Here is a 15422-nt window from a genome sequence, read left to right as displayed (position 1 = left end):
TCCACAGCATAGGAGTCTTTGGGTGATGAATCTATCCCTCCAGCACGTCCTATTAATAGCCGTGTCAAGGTTTAAGTCTCCGCCCTTGTGGCTCTGATGGATCTAGATTTTTGAGGTGAAGCATATTCATCAAATCTGGGTTTGACATGGCCTTGTATGTTAGGCAAAGGTCACCTCTGAGCAGCGAGCGGTAGCGACTGAATAGAGCTGGAGTTCTTTCAGTCGGGCAGCATAGGACAGATTTTTGAGACCCTTTATCCTTTTGGTGAGGAACTTTGTGGCCTCTCCAGCTGCTGCAAGTGTCGGGTCAGATACATTCTGAATGGGGCATTGTACTCAATCATTGGTCTGATGAGTGATGAGTAAAGGAGACTATGACCTCCCTTGATCTAGATGAGAATCCCTTCATGATAAGGTGGGCAATGTAGAAGGTCTTCCTAACTACTTTAGCTACATGGGTGTCGAATGACAGACTACTATCAACCTAGGTCCCCAGGTCCCTGATAACTTCTTCTGTGCTCAGTGGATTGCCACCTATTTGGTAGCTAGGGGTAACCTTGTTTTTCCCGAAGGGTATGACTATGCATTTTTTGGCATTTAACTTTAGGCCGTGGCTCTGGCACCAGTTATCCGTTTCTGTGAGACCCTTCTGAAGGATATGTGTGTCAGATGTGCTTTCTACTATGGCGCCCAGTTTGCAGTCATCTGCAAACTTTGTCAGCCATAACCCTCCTGTGTTTGCTTGTACTTCGGAAAAGTAGATGCCAAACAAGAGTGGGCCCAGGACTGAGCCCTGTGGGACACCACTTGTGACAGGCTTTGAGTCTGACATGGCGCCAGCAACTCTGACCCTGTGGGTTCTGTCACTCAGCCAGTTTGCAACCCATCTTGTGATGTATGTGTTGACATTTAAGCTGATGAGTTTTTCAATGATACCCGAGTGGGGTATTGTATCGAAGGCCTTAGCCAGATCGAGGTAGGCTGTATGGACTGCCTTTCCCTCATCAATGGCTTTGGTGACTGTTTCGAAAAAGTCAACCAAGTTTAAAAGGCATGATCTGCCTTTGACAAAGCCAAACTGGGTTGGATCCAAAGTCTGCAAATTCCCTATGTCTTTATTTATGAGGTCCATTATGATCCTCTCCATGGCTTTGCAGATAAGGCTTGTCAAGCTAATGGGCCGGTAATTTCAGGGTCGGTGGAGGCACCGCCTTTGTGAAGTGGTACCACAGTTGCAGTGCGCCACTCCCTGGGTACGTATCCAGAGGTAAGACTTTGATTAAACAGCTGTCCTAGCTGTGGGTTTAATTCCTCATTGAGTTCATGGAGCACACAGCCGGGGACACCATCAGGTCCCATGGATGCTGTGTTTTTTGCTTTGGAGAGAGCAGTTCTCACTTGGGCGCTGGAGTTGTTTGGGGGGCTGCAATCGTTTGGTATAGATATCTCTCCTTTTGGGGGGGAGAAGTTTGCACTGAACCTGTCAGCCAGTATGTTGGCAATGTCTGTAGGATCAGTAATCTTCACATCATTTTGAACTAGCTCTGAGCATATCTGGGAGTTTCCTCCCAGGTTTCTAACTATAGCTAAAGAAGGCCTTATGATTGTCTTTTGAGTCTTTAGCTATTTTTCTCTCGAAATTTGCTTTGGATGATTTTATGAGAGCTCTTAGTTTTTACTTATAGTGATCAAGAGTGTTTTACCTTTTAATGATTTTGCTCTATCTTGTAGTAGCTTCCTCCTTTGTTGTAGAGTTTGTTTATGGCTGGGGTCCACCAGACTGGACGCTTGCCATTGGTACAAAGAGTCTTTGTTTTGCTTGGGATTGCCTTATCCATGCAGTCCTGCAGGTGCTGGTAGAAGGCATTTGTAAGTGATTCAGCGGCTTGAGTACTGTTTTCCGCTGGCTCGGGGCCTTAAAGGAGACCACACTAGTCTTTAGAAGTGTGAAGTCGGCTTTTGAGAAGTTCTTTACTGTGGTCTTTTTATTTCAGGTGGGGTGGGATGAGGACCTCCAGCGAGATTAGTTTGTGGTCTGATCTCACCAGTGAGGGTACACCTCCGGTGTTGAACATTGTGCTCCCATGTTCGTGATGATGAGATCAAGTATGTTATCTCCTCTTGTGGGGATGGTGACTAGTTGTTCCATGGCATTTGAGTTTATGAATTCCAGGAACTTTTGGGCTAGGGTGTTTGGGCTTGAGTAGTGTTCCCAGTCTATATTAGGGTAATTGAAGTCACCTAGTATGATGGTGTTTGGTGATACATTTATCCCTCTAGTGTTTTCAGGAAAGCCATGTTAGGTTCCTGAGTTTGTGTGGGTGGCCTGTTACATGCTACAATTTGCAGAGCAGTCTTGCCTATTGTTAATTGCACCTGGGTGGTCTCCGATGCATGATGCGTTGTGACCAGTCTTGAGGGGTGGGTGTCCTTGATGAATATGGATACCCCCTCCTTTCTTGGTATTGTCCAGATTTTGGGGCGGAACGCATGATATGAGGTAAGACCTGATAGCTGGGGTGCCCCCAGGAACCTTGAACCAGGTTTCTGTCACAGCACAGACATCGATGTTCTCCATACTGAGAAGGGCCTCGAGTGCATGCATTTTGAGATTTAGACTTCTGGCATTGAGCAGCATTACCCTTAGTTTTTTCCTTTTTGTGTTCTAGGGTGGTAGGTTTAGAATTTGAGCTTTGCCTAAAAAGGCACTATGGGGTGGCAAGAGCCTTTGCCAATATCCGAATCCCAGGGTGACAGGTGCAAGCCGTCCCTTAAACAGCGTGGCTTGTCCAGCATGTCATCCCAGGCAGACAGACACTGGATCCCTTTGAATGACACCAGTGTTTAAGCCAATACTAATTTAAACATCCCTAAACTCATCCATAAATCCATGATATTTAAACTGTCAGATTTCTAGTGTAAAACCTGCCTGGGCCACAAAAGGTATGGTAGCATATTATTCTGCTGAAGTGCAGGTTTCTGAACCAGCTTACACTGCAGGCTTAATAGCAAAATTGCTTTTGCACATAATGTAACTCAGTAATGCAGTCCATTGAGGACACTGCTGATATGCATCTCATGGGTGGGAGGATATACCTACCCTGAGGTACAGTAATTATGGATTTGATTATATTAACTAGCAAGATGCAGGTGGGTATGATGAGCTTTGCCTTATTTCAACCACTGCCATTATGATGGGTCACTGTATTCGTTAACATAGTTGTAGACACTATGTCTGGTCCAAGGTCATGTCACTAATGAGATTCATAAACATGAATCACGCCGATGACATGCCAACATGATACATCTATGAACTGTATGTCAGTATGCATATTACATAGGTGTGTACTGAGAACAGCAGCTCAGAGATTTATTGTATTGTATTGGCAGAAGGTTACCATGACTGTCGCTTAGTTGAAAATGTCCCAAATTCTCTAAGAATGCAGTAAGATTTTTTTTGCAAAACTGTAACTGAACTTTTACTAACTCAGAAAAAAAAAAAAAAGATTTTTTTTTTTTTGTTTTTGTTTTTTACTCATGAAGTACACAAAAGTTTCTTCCTGTTATTGATGCTGTTGTGATCATGATTTACAACTCTGAAAAATTCGAGTATATCCATCAGAGGACACCATCAAACATCAAACAAATCTGCAATTTCTGGTTCATAGCTCTGAACCAGAAAGCCATCCTTTGTTACCGTCTGCTTGCTTTTCAGTACTCTAGCATGACTGACAGTTCTACCTGCTTCACATTGTAACACAATTAATTTGATAATGATGTAACTTGCAGCACTGGCTTGGTTAGCAATTTAACCTGCTCCTTAAACATATTGATGCTTGCCTGTAAGTAATGTCCTCCTTATCCCCCACTAGAGGCAGTAACATTTTATGGTGTGATGTCAGAAGAATACATGTTTCCTTTTCCATTCTGCTTCACAGTCATGTCATAGAATGATTATTGATGATTTTAAACCTTTTTAGTATGACCATATGGAAGGACCTGTTTAAATAATAGTGAAATCATGGCAGGAGCTCTGTTGTGTCAGTGTACTAAGCCAATAGAATTGGGCTACACTACAGAGTTGATGTGATCAGCACATCATCCTCCAGTGACTCTAAGACAGCAGTCAGTATTTCTACATCTCTGTGATCTGTTGTGCATTGTACTGCTGTACACCACATCAGCTCTTACAGGCCACTGGGTCTGCACTATAAAGACTGGACCACAGTTGCAGTCTCTTAATTTGGGGGATATCTCATACACAGTCTTCTGTGATTCATATATTTGTGAATCACAGAAGATTGCATGGGCCTCCATCCACATACCAACTGCATACCTGGACTCTTTCAGGTACACAGTGGTGTATGACATTACTCCCTGCAGTCTGGGCATGTCTGTGACTTGCGTAGCACTCTGGTTTGTGTTTTCTGTACCACATACCAGTTCTATGCAATTGCAAGCATTCTTTATGAATCCCAGCCAATAAACAAAACATTTAACTGCTTTTTGGTGGTTCCTGTTTCCAAAATCTTTTTAATCTGATGATGATTGATTGTAATGATTCGTGCTTCTCTTTAAGGTAATGAGTGGCAAACTGTAGCAGGATAAAAGAACAGCACAGTTACCCCGACAAGCTGGAATGTGGATAGCACATAGCAGGGTAATGACATCAGACTACTTTGCAAGCGCTAACATTGTATTTGTATTTTGCAGACTGCATCAGAGTGGTACCCAAAATACTTTTCTCAATATTTCATTGATGGTTTTACACACCTAAACTTATAATTCATATGAAATATACATTACAAACAGCATGTAGAACACATTGTGAAATAAACATATCTTGCAAGCAGATCTACTTTTTTAACACTGAAAGGAAAACAAAGTTAATTATATACATAATGAAAGGCTTAAGCATATAAAGGATATATTTACTATGGCACTGACCCAAGCTGTAGCCAAGGCTAACCCTTGTCCACTCTACAGACTATTTAAGGATACTGTGTGAACTTTACTCAGGAATAATATATTATCCACTTTAATATCCTTAAAAATGGAAAATTTGCTCTTGATCTAGATTTTAGACAAAATCTTATCCCAGACATCAATCGCACAAAACAGCTCAACTCGGCTAAGCAAAGTGAAAAAAGACAATAAAAATAACACACTTTGAAACGATGAGGGGAGCAGCTTGATAAGATAAATGAAGTAAACAGAACAATAGATTTTAGCACTTTTATTCTTTAATTCAGCAGAACTTCATCAGAAATAGAAGCAAAGTGAACTGCAAGCCTTAACTGTTGCACTACATGACTTTGGCTACTGAAAGTGCTAAAATCTATTGCTCTGCTTACTTAATTTATCTGATCGAGCTGCTCCTCTCATCACTTCACGGTGTATTATTATTAGTATTACTATTATTATTAGTATTATTATTATTATTATTATTATTGTTTTCTTATCTCAGACATCTAATCATAGTAGGATTTAGCCAGGATTGCATGATCTCTTAATGACTTCACATTTACATGGGTCACACACTTTCTGGCTCTGTTTATGGTTGGAATAGACAATAACTTAGGGCACCATGGTAGCTCATTGGTTAAGGTCTCTGCATCGGGTCTCCAGGATCAACATTTCAGTGTTAGGTCCCTACCTGAATAGAACTTGTATGTTCTTCTTCTGCCTGTATAGGCTTTCTTCAGGTACTCCAGTTGCCTCCAAAAATAAGATGACTGACAGGCTACGCATAATTGGTTATATACTACATTTGTCCTTGACCTCGTGGCCCAAGTCATGGCTTAAAGGGTTCTAAAACCAATTAATTTAACTGCTTAACAACTCAATATTATGTTGAGTCCAAATACAGAATTTATCATTATATGGAGGATAATGCACATGCAATCCCCACTCCCCTGAATTATATAACAATCTGCAACAATTTATCTCAATTAATTTAATAGATTTTCACATGCAGGTGGTGTCTAAAACACCTTTTGTTATAAACTGTGTTCGCATATTTAAAGTCTTACCACAAGGCAGCTATCTTTTCTAAATATGCAGATCACTTAATTTAAAACATTCCAGTTTTCTTCTTCAAAAATACATTGCTGTCAGTCTTTCAATGAGCTGGCAGCAAAAGCGTTCAGTATCATTTATGCGTTTGTTTAATCTGAATAAAAGGACCAAGGTACTCCATCTGTCAAACAGAAGCATGCATTTTATAATGAGAACATTTTATTATATTGCAAAAATGATTTCCTGGGATGTTATTTTCTCAAAGTAATGTTATACAACAAGAGACTGTTAAAACATATAGCAAAATACTGTCATTGCTTGACAGAAGTTTGAATCATGTGTGTTTTGGTTTTCTGCTAAGTTTTACAGGCAATATAATAGCATTGCTTAACTGCTCAGGGAGCCCAATGTTCAGATTAGTAGATTTTACAAGGCCAATGAGTTTTATGACCATTCATGCTTTACCAGTACTCTCCCTCATGCTGCACCTCCTTTCTTCAGGAGGACCATACCAGTCCATCCCAGAATATTTTGGGGATACTCATGCAGTAATCTAGGTTCTGTTTAACGGAAGATATTATGCTTTAAAGGAGCATAGTGAGTCGCAATGTTTAACATGCAGTGGTGGTATATTCTAGATGTTTAGTAAGTGGTGGGTTTTAAACCCATCTCACCACTGTGTTTTATCTTTTGGAGAAGATTTGGGTCTTCAGTTTTAGTACCGGTGGAGCCATTCAACTTGTGGAGATACAGAAAGTCCAGGGCAACTGGAAATGGTTCTCTAATCATTGTTTACTTCTAAACCCTAAGAAAACTAAACTGCTTCTCTTCAAACCTACACTCACATATCAGTCAACCAAAAACAATAAAAAGAAACTAGGGTTCATTCTTAGAGATCAAATCCTTCCTTACTTCTCCTCCCAATAAAAAACACACCACTATAAAACCAACTATATTACTCTATCCATTTCTTACTTTATCTACAGCACTATCCCTTTTACCTTCCTCTTTCTATCAAATGTAAAATAAATAATAAATAAATCTCTAATGGTGTAGTAAGTGAGAAGAGATCTCCCATCAAATGTCTGTGAGACACTAAATAAACGGATAGAGTTTCCAGTTTCTCTGGGTAACTCAAGGACTTTAGACTTGTGATCTGTTTGATGTTTGGTTAGGAACCTTTAGGGTCTTTCTGATCATTTGGCATGTTTAGTCAGCTACTATTGTGTTGACTGCACACAGCACCACTGTCTTAACATCTTGTTTTTTGAAAGCAAACAGTAGGCCCAAAGTGTATTGGTTGCAAATTGTGGCACTGCCTGCTCTACATGCTTTTCTGAAAGCAGCTGATAGCTGAATTTGGAAAAGGGAGGTGTTGTGCAGTCACTCAGTGGCTTGTTTTCATGAGTGTGCATACATGCCATATCAAAAATTAATTTAAGTTACCATCACAGCCTGAAAGTCACATCAAGAATGCTAGGTAGGAAACAAGGAGCTTGTTTACATGTTTAAACTGTTCTAAGAACTGGATGTTATTGAACTTATAGATAGACTTACAAAGGCTTGGAGACATAGTGGGGCTGTACTGTAATTAGATGCTTCAGTAGTTAATTTAATATTAGACTATGTGAGAAAGTAAGATCTAATATTATGTATGTTTAATTCAAGACTGATGAAGTGGAACTATAATTTTATGGGCCAAATTGTTTTAAATAATTGTTACTTGATTGTTCTAGTAGACTCCTATGCAGAAGAAGTTTAATATTTGCTCAATTTACATCATTACTGACAGATGGATTCAATATCTGTCATTGTGAATTTAATAGAAGAAATGTCTTTTTAAAAAGAAAACTTCCACTGCACATTTAATAAAACACATTAAAACATAAAATATTTAAACCAGATACATAGTAAAAAAAAAAAAAACAAGATACAAAATGACGTAAGAATACAATCATATTACAGCAGTAAATGGAGCGGAATTATATATTAGTAAAATAAAATATTGATAAAATTATATTACATCTAATGTCAAACTGACCGCAGAACAAATGCAGAAATGTTGAGGAAGAACCCAGCTCTGTTGGCATAAATGAATAAAAGTTCGACTACAACCAGGCAACCAGAGGTCAGTTAACAGCTTGGAAACCTGTTGGAGCAGGGATGGGGAGCAGCATAATGATGAGGCTTAAGCCTGCTCACCTTTCTTTGGGAGAAAGAATTAGGATGACATGTTGGCATTGGGCAGACTATTCTCTGTACATCAGTGGACATCAGAGCTTAGAGGAGTGGCCAGGATACACATGCAGGTAACCTTGGAGGGGATGTCGTCAGGACATGCTTCATAATAGGCAGCAACCTGTGAAATGCGATCAGCGCACAAAGGGGGTAGGATTTCCACAAACTAAGCAATCTGCATATTATGTGCAGCTATGACCCTCTTTCATCCAGCTACAACCACTATGTCATCTCTGAGGGGTGGTTGGTGAACCTGACCTGTGGGATTAAATTCCAGAAAAAACAATATAATGGCAGACTGAGTCTGAATAGGATTCATGGGGAAATGCAGTGCTGCCCTGGATGTTTAAACATCAGCTCGCTCATACTAAAACATTTGCAAAAATGAAATGCCAAGGCAGAGGATTTCATGGGGAAGGGGCTGTAGAAACAAATGTTCTACAACATACAGTCTAGCAGACCTCTCTCAATAGGAAGCAAGAACACCTCAAAAAGGTGAACTGGGTCATGAGGCAGGTCACATATTAGGACCTTGGGACATATAAGGCTTTGTAAAGAAAAAAAAAAGAAGAAATAATCATCTTTGCTTACATTAAACAACTATTTATTGAAGTTGGCCAACATATTTTCAGAAATGTACTGAGTTGTGTGATTTGAAATCGAAATCGATGAAGGTAAAACAAATAGGTAAAAACAGTTTTCAGTTTTATAGTGCAGTGAATCAGACAAAGTCTGAAGCAGTAGACCAAACAATCCTATAAATCACAGAACAATATTTAACTAAGTCTGTGTTCTAATTCTCTATTAATTATCACACAATGCTTTCTACATGAAGTTATATTGTGGCTGCACCATTGTTTTATTTTATGTACTTGGCTACCTTCAAAGAGATTTGTATGCAAGTCCTTAAGTTTAAATAAAATGAAATTAATTTGAAAGGTATATAAATTCCCCATGAGAATCTTAAAAACAAAGTTACCTGTCTGAATCAAGTATCGAAAGTGACTCCAAAAAGACTGACAGTTTGTTAAGAAAAATTTTCCCAGGAAATTCCAAACGCCAGAGCATCTATTCACATAAACACAAAAAGTATATTCATTTTGAAAGGAAGTTGCCAGAATGATATCAGCAAAATGGAAATGAAGATTAAAAAGATGGTGTTTTGGTTAATCACAGTGACTGTGATGGAGACATCAGTACTTTCAACAAGGGGAATGTGTTAGGCTAAAGGAGTCAGGGTTAAAGTTAAAAGTCAAGGTGGCTTTGTTAAAAGCCAGAATCTTCAGCAACTATATAATGTGAGATTGCAAAACTTTTTCTATTGGAAGACATTGCTATATGTAACACTGCTGAAACATGGTTCAAAGATCCAAAAATACAAAGCACAAATTCCTTTGTATGCCTCATTTCACTGTTACAGATCAGATGGGGTATGTGATGGTGTCTCAGTATTTCTAAAAGGGCAACTAAAAGCCCAAGACATCTTGGAAACAAATATTATGAATTCCAGCTAGGGCTAGTAAAATATTAAATACCATACTTACAAACTTAAGCTCTTTCTGCTCCCCTATACAGGGTTTTATGGGGGGGGGGGGTTTGTTTGTTTAACACAGATCACTAAGACATCAACTTTATCCTAAGAATAAAAAATGAAAGTCATTCATAAATAAATCACCTTTCATAAACATTAACACTACAAACCATAATGCATTAAATGACATATTTAACAAAATGGATTGTGATATCCTAATCGACCTAAATAAGTCTGCTCAAGGTATTGTCAGTGAGTTCTGTGATATTAAGTTCTGCATTAATAAACATATGCTGGTAGTAAGACACAAATATACAAGTAAATTGAACAAAAAAACTACTGGTGGAATCAAAAAATTAATAAGGTACACAGTAGAAAAACAAAACACCACTTAGCTTTCTAAAATTACTTCTGATGTAAAAACAAATCTAGTGTCTAAATATGTGTGTGCGTGTGTGCGTGCGTGCGTGTGTGCGTGTGTGTGTGTGTGTGTGTGTGTGTGTGTGTGTGTGTGTGTGTGTGTGTGTGCATTTCCCCCTACAGGTTTTTGCCTGATGGCTCATTTCAATCAATCCAACTTTACTCATTTGATGCATTACTTGCAGGAAGGGAGAGCATTCCCAGGCAAGATAAAAGGCCTGTTGTCTGCCCATTCATTTCCACTCAGGAATCTCAATCTCAATCTCAATTTCAATTGTACTAGTGGTATAAGTTAAGTTTTATGAGACCAGACAATATACATGATATTTTCTAAAACAAAATTAAGGAAAACCTGACTAAACCCCTATCAAAATTTTAGCAAATGAGCATGTCCCTGACCTATGGTGATATGTTATAGTGGTACTAATTTCACAGAGTGATGGTGTCACATCAGAACCAGGGATGTTTAGATCCATCAGACTGACCAGTAGTCTATGTAAGGACGTGGAAAGAGTCATAATAGACAGAGGCGTAGTTGGCTCATTTGGTGCCCAGTGCCACTATCTGATTTGGCGCACCTCAACACTAGGTTGAGGAGCAAAAAAAAAATATTCATTCTCCAATCCAGAGCCCCTCCCTTCTGTCCTATGGAGTAGTGCCATGTCCTAATGTCTTACACCTTCACATACTACATGAAAGCAAAAATTTTAAAAAGCTCACTTTTCAAATCTGCACTCCTTTACACACACCTAAGGAGGAACACTAGGTCCTAATGCCCTTCCACATTACTGTCCAACCCACTAATTTATATGAAGTGCAAAAATTAAAGCCCCCTAATACCTTGCACCCAGGGAAGCTGTCCCTTTCACCACTTCCTTGCAATCTTTCTAATAATGAAGGTTATCCAGAATAACACAAAGAACTCACTTCTGTTATCATGGAATGGAATAGTACACATGTTTCAAGAATAGCTCCTTCCTTTTGAACGTTGTGGCCTTCTCTGAAGAAGTAGCATCAGCACTTGATGAAGGGCCGAGAGTCCATATTACTTATCATGGCCTTGATAAGGCATTTGACACTATCACACATAAAGGAATAACTGAACATTTAATTGCAATAAATGTTAATTCATATTCAGTTCAGAAGATAACACATTAAATAAGCAATAAGACACAACAGGCCAAGGTAGAGGGGTTTACTGTCTTTCATAGTAATAGTTGCACAGTGTTCTACAGGGCTCTGTATTAGGGCAATTCTTTTTGAACTATTCTTCTCAGATACAAAAGGGAAAATGGACTGTGGATTAGCAAATATTCTGATGATGCTTTAGCATGGTACCCTTAATTTAAGATTAGGTAATGCCTGCAGGTACAACTGTCAATTTGGGGAAATGTCCCTTATCTGGAGGGTTAGACTTCATTTGTTTAATATGTATATAGTTTTGTGGGCTTTTCTAAGTTAACAAGAGATGGGGGGGGGTTGAAAATGTATTTAGTTTTTTGCTTGAGGATTTTTCATTAGAACAAAAAAGACTTGAAAATGAGATATTGGTTTAAACAGAAATAAGAAAAAAATAGACATATAAATTAACAACTTGTCAAACAGTGTGTGCACAAAGGTTGGAAATACACATTCAAAAGAACTGTCCTATATAATGGGGGGGGGGCAAAAGCCTTCTATCATAATGGCTACTCTGTCCATATTATCTTCAAATTTGAATGGCCTTACTGGTATAGACAAAAAGGCAAGAGTATTGAATTATATTAAGAAATGTAGGGTGGAAATATCAATGTTGCTGGAGATGCAATTGGAAAGAAATTAGCATGTGAGTTTAACAAAGAAAGGATTTCAGGATGGATATTCAGCAGAATATAAGGGACAAAGGAAAATGGGGCGTAATGACACTAATTGCTAGAAGAACTCCAATAGTGACAGATGAGGAAAAAAGACAATAATGGTAAATTTGTGGTAGTAAGGGGCAATTGGCAAGGGGGAAGGATTATGCTATCATGTATTTATATTCCATCAAAAACTGCTACAATGGAGCTTAAGAAATTTTTGGGAGAAATGATCAGTTTTCAGCAGGGAATATTATTTATAGGTGGGAAATTAACTTGATTTGCAAAATAAATATGTATAATAAACCATAAAAAGCATAAAACAGCTACCACAGCAGAGAATGTAGAACTTTAATAAAACAATAAAACAATAAAAACGAATGAGAGCTTTAGCGTTTACAAAATGCTTCTTCAGATTCATATCAAATAAAATCAATTCAATATTTAAATAAATACAAACCAATCAGGACAATGCAATACATATCATGTTCACCTAGGATCTTAATTTCCTCCCTTTTACTATGGATCTTAAAGGCAAACAACCTACTGTAATAATAATAACCCTTTGAATTTGAGAGACAATATTAGAGTGGGTACTTATGCATGCCTTTCTTGCAGTGCATGCCATACTATATCTAAGCTTATGATCATGTATTTAAACCTAAGCAGTATGTTAATTGTAAAACTGAGAATGTAGTCTATTTGGCTACCTGTAATTCCTGCATAAGTTTTTATGTAGGTAAAACTAATAAAATGTTAAAATATATGATTATTAGGCACTTATATGATATAAAGATTTTAAATTCTAAAAATGCTATAGCTAAACACATTATGGGGAATAAGGGGCATATATTTTCCTTTAAAGCATTACAATGTATCACAATGAACAGTAGATAGGGTGATCTTATAAATTTAATGGAAATGGCTAAAACTAGATGGATACTTAGGCTACAGGCAGATAAGTATCCATGTTTAAATGGTTGTTTTATTTTTTTTCTAATATATTTTTATTAATTTTGATATAAAAACAGTATAAAGACATATACAGTGGGATATGGATACAATTTCAACAGTTGTAATACAATTGAATATAAGACAATTGATACATTAAGCTAGATGTATATAGAGAAATAAAAAACAAAAAAACAAAAACATCAGGAGTGTTGCTATTCTTAGTTATAGTAACAACCGTTCAATAAGAATGGAAAAAATAATACGTTTTTAGATATACAAAATATTACAAAATTGTTGTTTTATTAAAGTTCTGTATTCTCTGTTTTGGTACCCATTTTGTGCTTTTATGGTTTATTTTATTTATGTGTTAGCATTTGCTTTTATCTGTTCCTTGACCATTTTTACTTTTTTTTTAAATAAGTATGTATCAGGGGGACATAGAAGGGTAAATATAACAAAAGACGGCAGATTTCTGAAGAAATTTAAGAAAATATTTGCATGGAAGATGTGAATTCAGTAGCAGGAAAGCAGAAAGAATGTACATGTTAATCCTGAAAGTACAATCATTTTAACTAGAATGGACAGAAATTTCACAGGAGCATGTGCATTTAATTGAAAGCTTCAACACACATACAATAACCATTTCAGATCATTCACCAATAAAAACAAGATAAAAAAATACATGGTAATGAAGTAAAAATGAGACACTGGCATTTTCCTACTTACCTGTTAAAAAAGAGGAATTTAAGGACTGGGTAGTTGAAATTGTTCGAGAATTGTTAGGGAAGATGGACATTTCTTCAGAAAGGATAGTTGCTGAGTGGGATAAAATGAAAATGGAGTTTAAAATGGGGTAAAAAAACAGAAAGAGTAATGGTTAAGAAATAATAGGAACTATTTAAAGGGGCTGATAAAGGTTAAAGTGTTGCAGAATAGGGGGAATCTCACAAAACAAGAAGAGGAGCAACTGCAGAATGCAAAAGGAAAAGTAAGGGAGTATTTGTATAGTATGCATGAGTTTAGAAAGATTGCTGTTAAGCAACTATTTTTTTATAATAACACCAGAGCACAAAAACATTTAACACAACAACTTAGGCAAGCCACTTAGGTCCTTAATTTTGAATTATCTTCTGTTTCTCATAGGTTCATAGGTTGGTACTAGGCTATCAGCCCTAGGGCCTATACAAGCCTAGCCATAGCAATTCCCTGGCTATTTCTTCCCACACTATTTACTTCCCTCCTTTCTCCCTTTCCACTTTCCAAAAAAAATTTTCTAAACTTGTTTCCTGCCTTTACTGTAACTAGTCTAGTCCAGATACAGATTTGCTGTAACCAGGACTGTTTGTAAGCTTCTGAGCCCCCAAAGCCTTTCTGTGTTACAGGGAAGCCTTCTAGCTTATCAGTGGGCATGGTAAGCACTAGGTAGCCTATCTACCACAAGAATGGTTTCTGGCCCAGAAATTGTAGTTTATTGGCCGTTTGGGCAGTTTTTCCATCTCATTAGCACTCTTCAAGAAAAATCTTGAAGAGTGGATGGGAAATAAGAAATACACCCTGGGGATCACTTCTGTGGCTCTACTTGACAAAGGCACAGGAAATTAACTTGCTTGGGTGGCATAAGCCAGGTAACCTTGTTGGCTAGGCTTACTTAGGCCCTTGGGCCGATAGCCTAGTACCTACCTATGAATAGAAAGTAGAAAGGGTTGTTGCCAACCTTACAGAACCTATAACAAGCAAAATAATCAGAGATCCTATAGAGGTATTAGAGATATTTCCAAAATTTTATGTAATTTTGTATACACCAGAGGAATGTGGAAACCAAGAAAAAGAAAAAATAGAAATATTTATGGAAGACTTTATTATGCCAAAATTACAGGAAGATAAGACTCAACAACTAATGGTTAAGATAAAAGGAGATGAGATAAATATGGTGAGGTATGGTCAATCCTAGAGGAAAATCACCAGGAATAGATGCTATTCCTGTGAAAGTCTGGAAGTTAGGGAGGGAAGAAAGTGATAAAAATCTGGAAGGTTTAGTTTAATAGCATTTTATAAGTAAGGGAAACATCAGTACCTTAGAAAAAAGCAGTGGTGGCTGTATTACCCAAAGAGGGTAAAGAGCCATCAGAACTAGATTCATATACACCCATTTCAGTTTTAAACCATGGTTATAAAGTGTTTATGTCTGTACCATCTAAGAGAAGGCAAAGGTCATAAGTATGGATCAGTGTAATTTTATGAAGAACAGGCCAACATTTGACAACATTAATAGAACAATAATGATCCAGAGAGAAGCAGAATGTAAGAAAATACTGCTGCTGTTGGTGGGTCTTGATGCACAGAATGCATTCAGTAGAGCAAGCTGGGATTTTCTGAGTAGGGCAATGGAAGCATTTGCATTCCTTGATACAATAAAAGTGCTA

This window comes from Protopterus annectens, chromosome 1.part2 (assembly GCF_019279795.1).
Source record: "Protopterus annectens isolate FY-2018-M chromosome 1.part2, PAN1.0, whole genome shotgun sequence".
NCBI classification, from domain to species: Eukaryota; Metazoa; Chordata; order Ceratodontiformes; family Protopteridae; genus Protopterus; species Protopterus annectens.
This window is presented reverse-complemented; position numbering follows the sequence as displayed.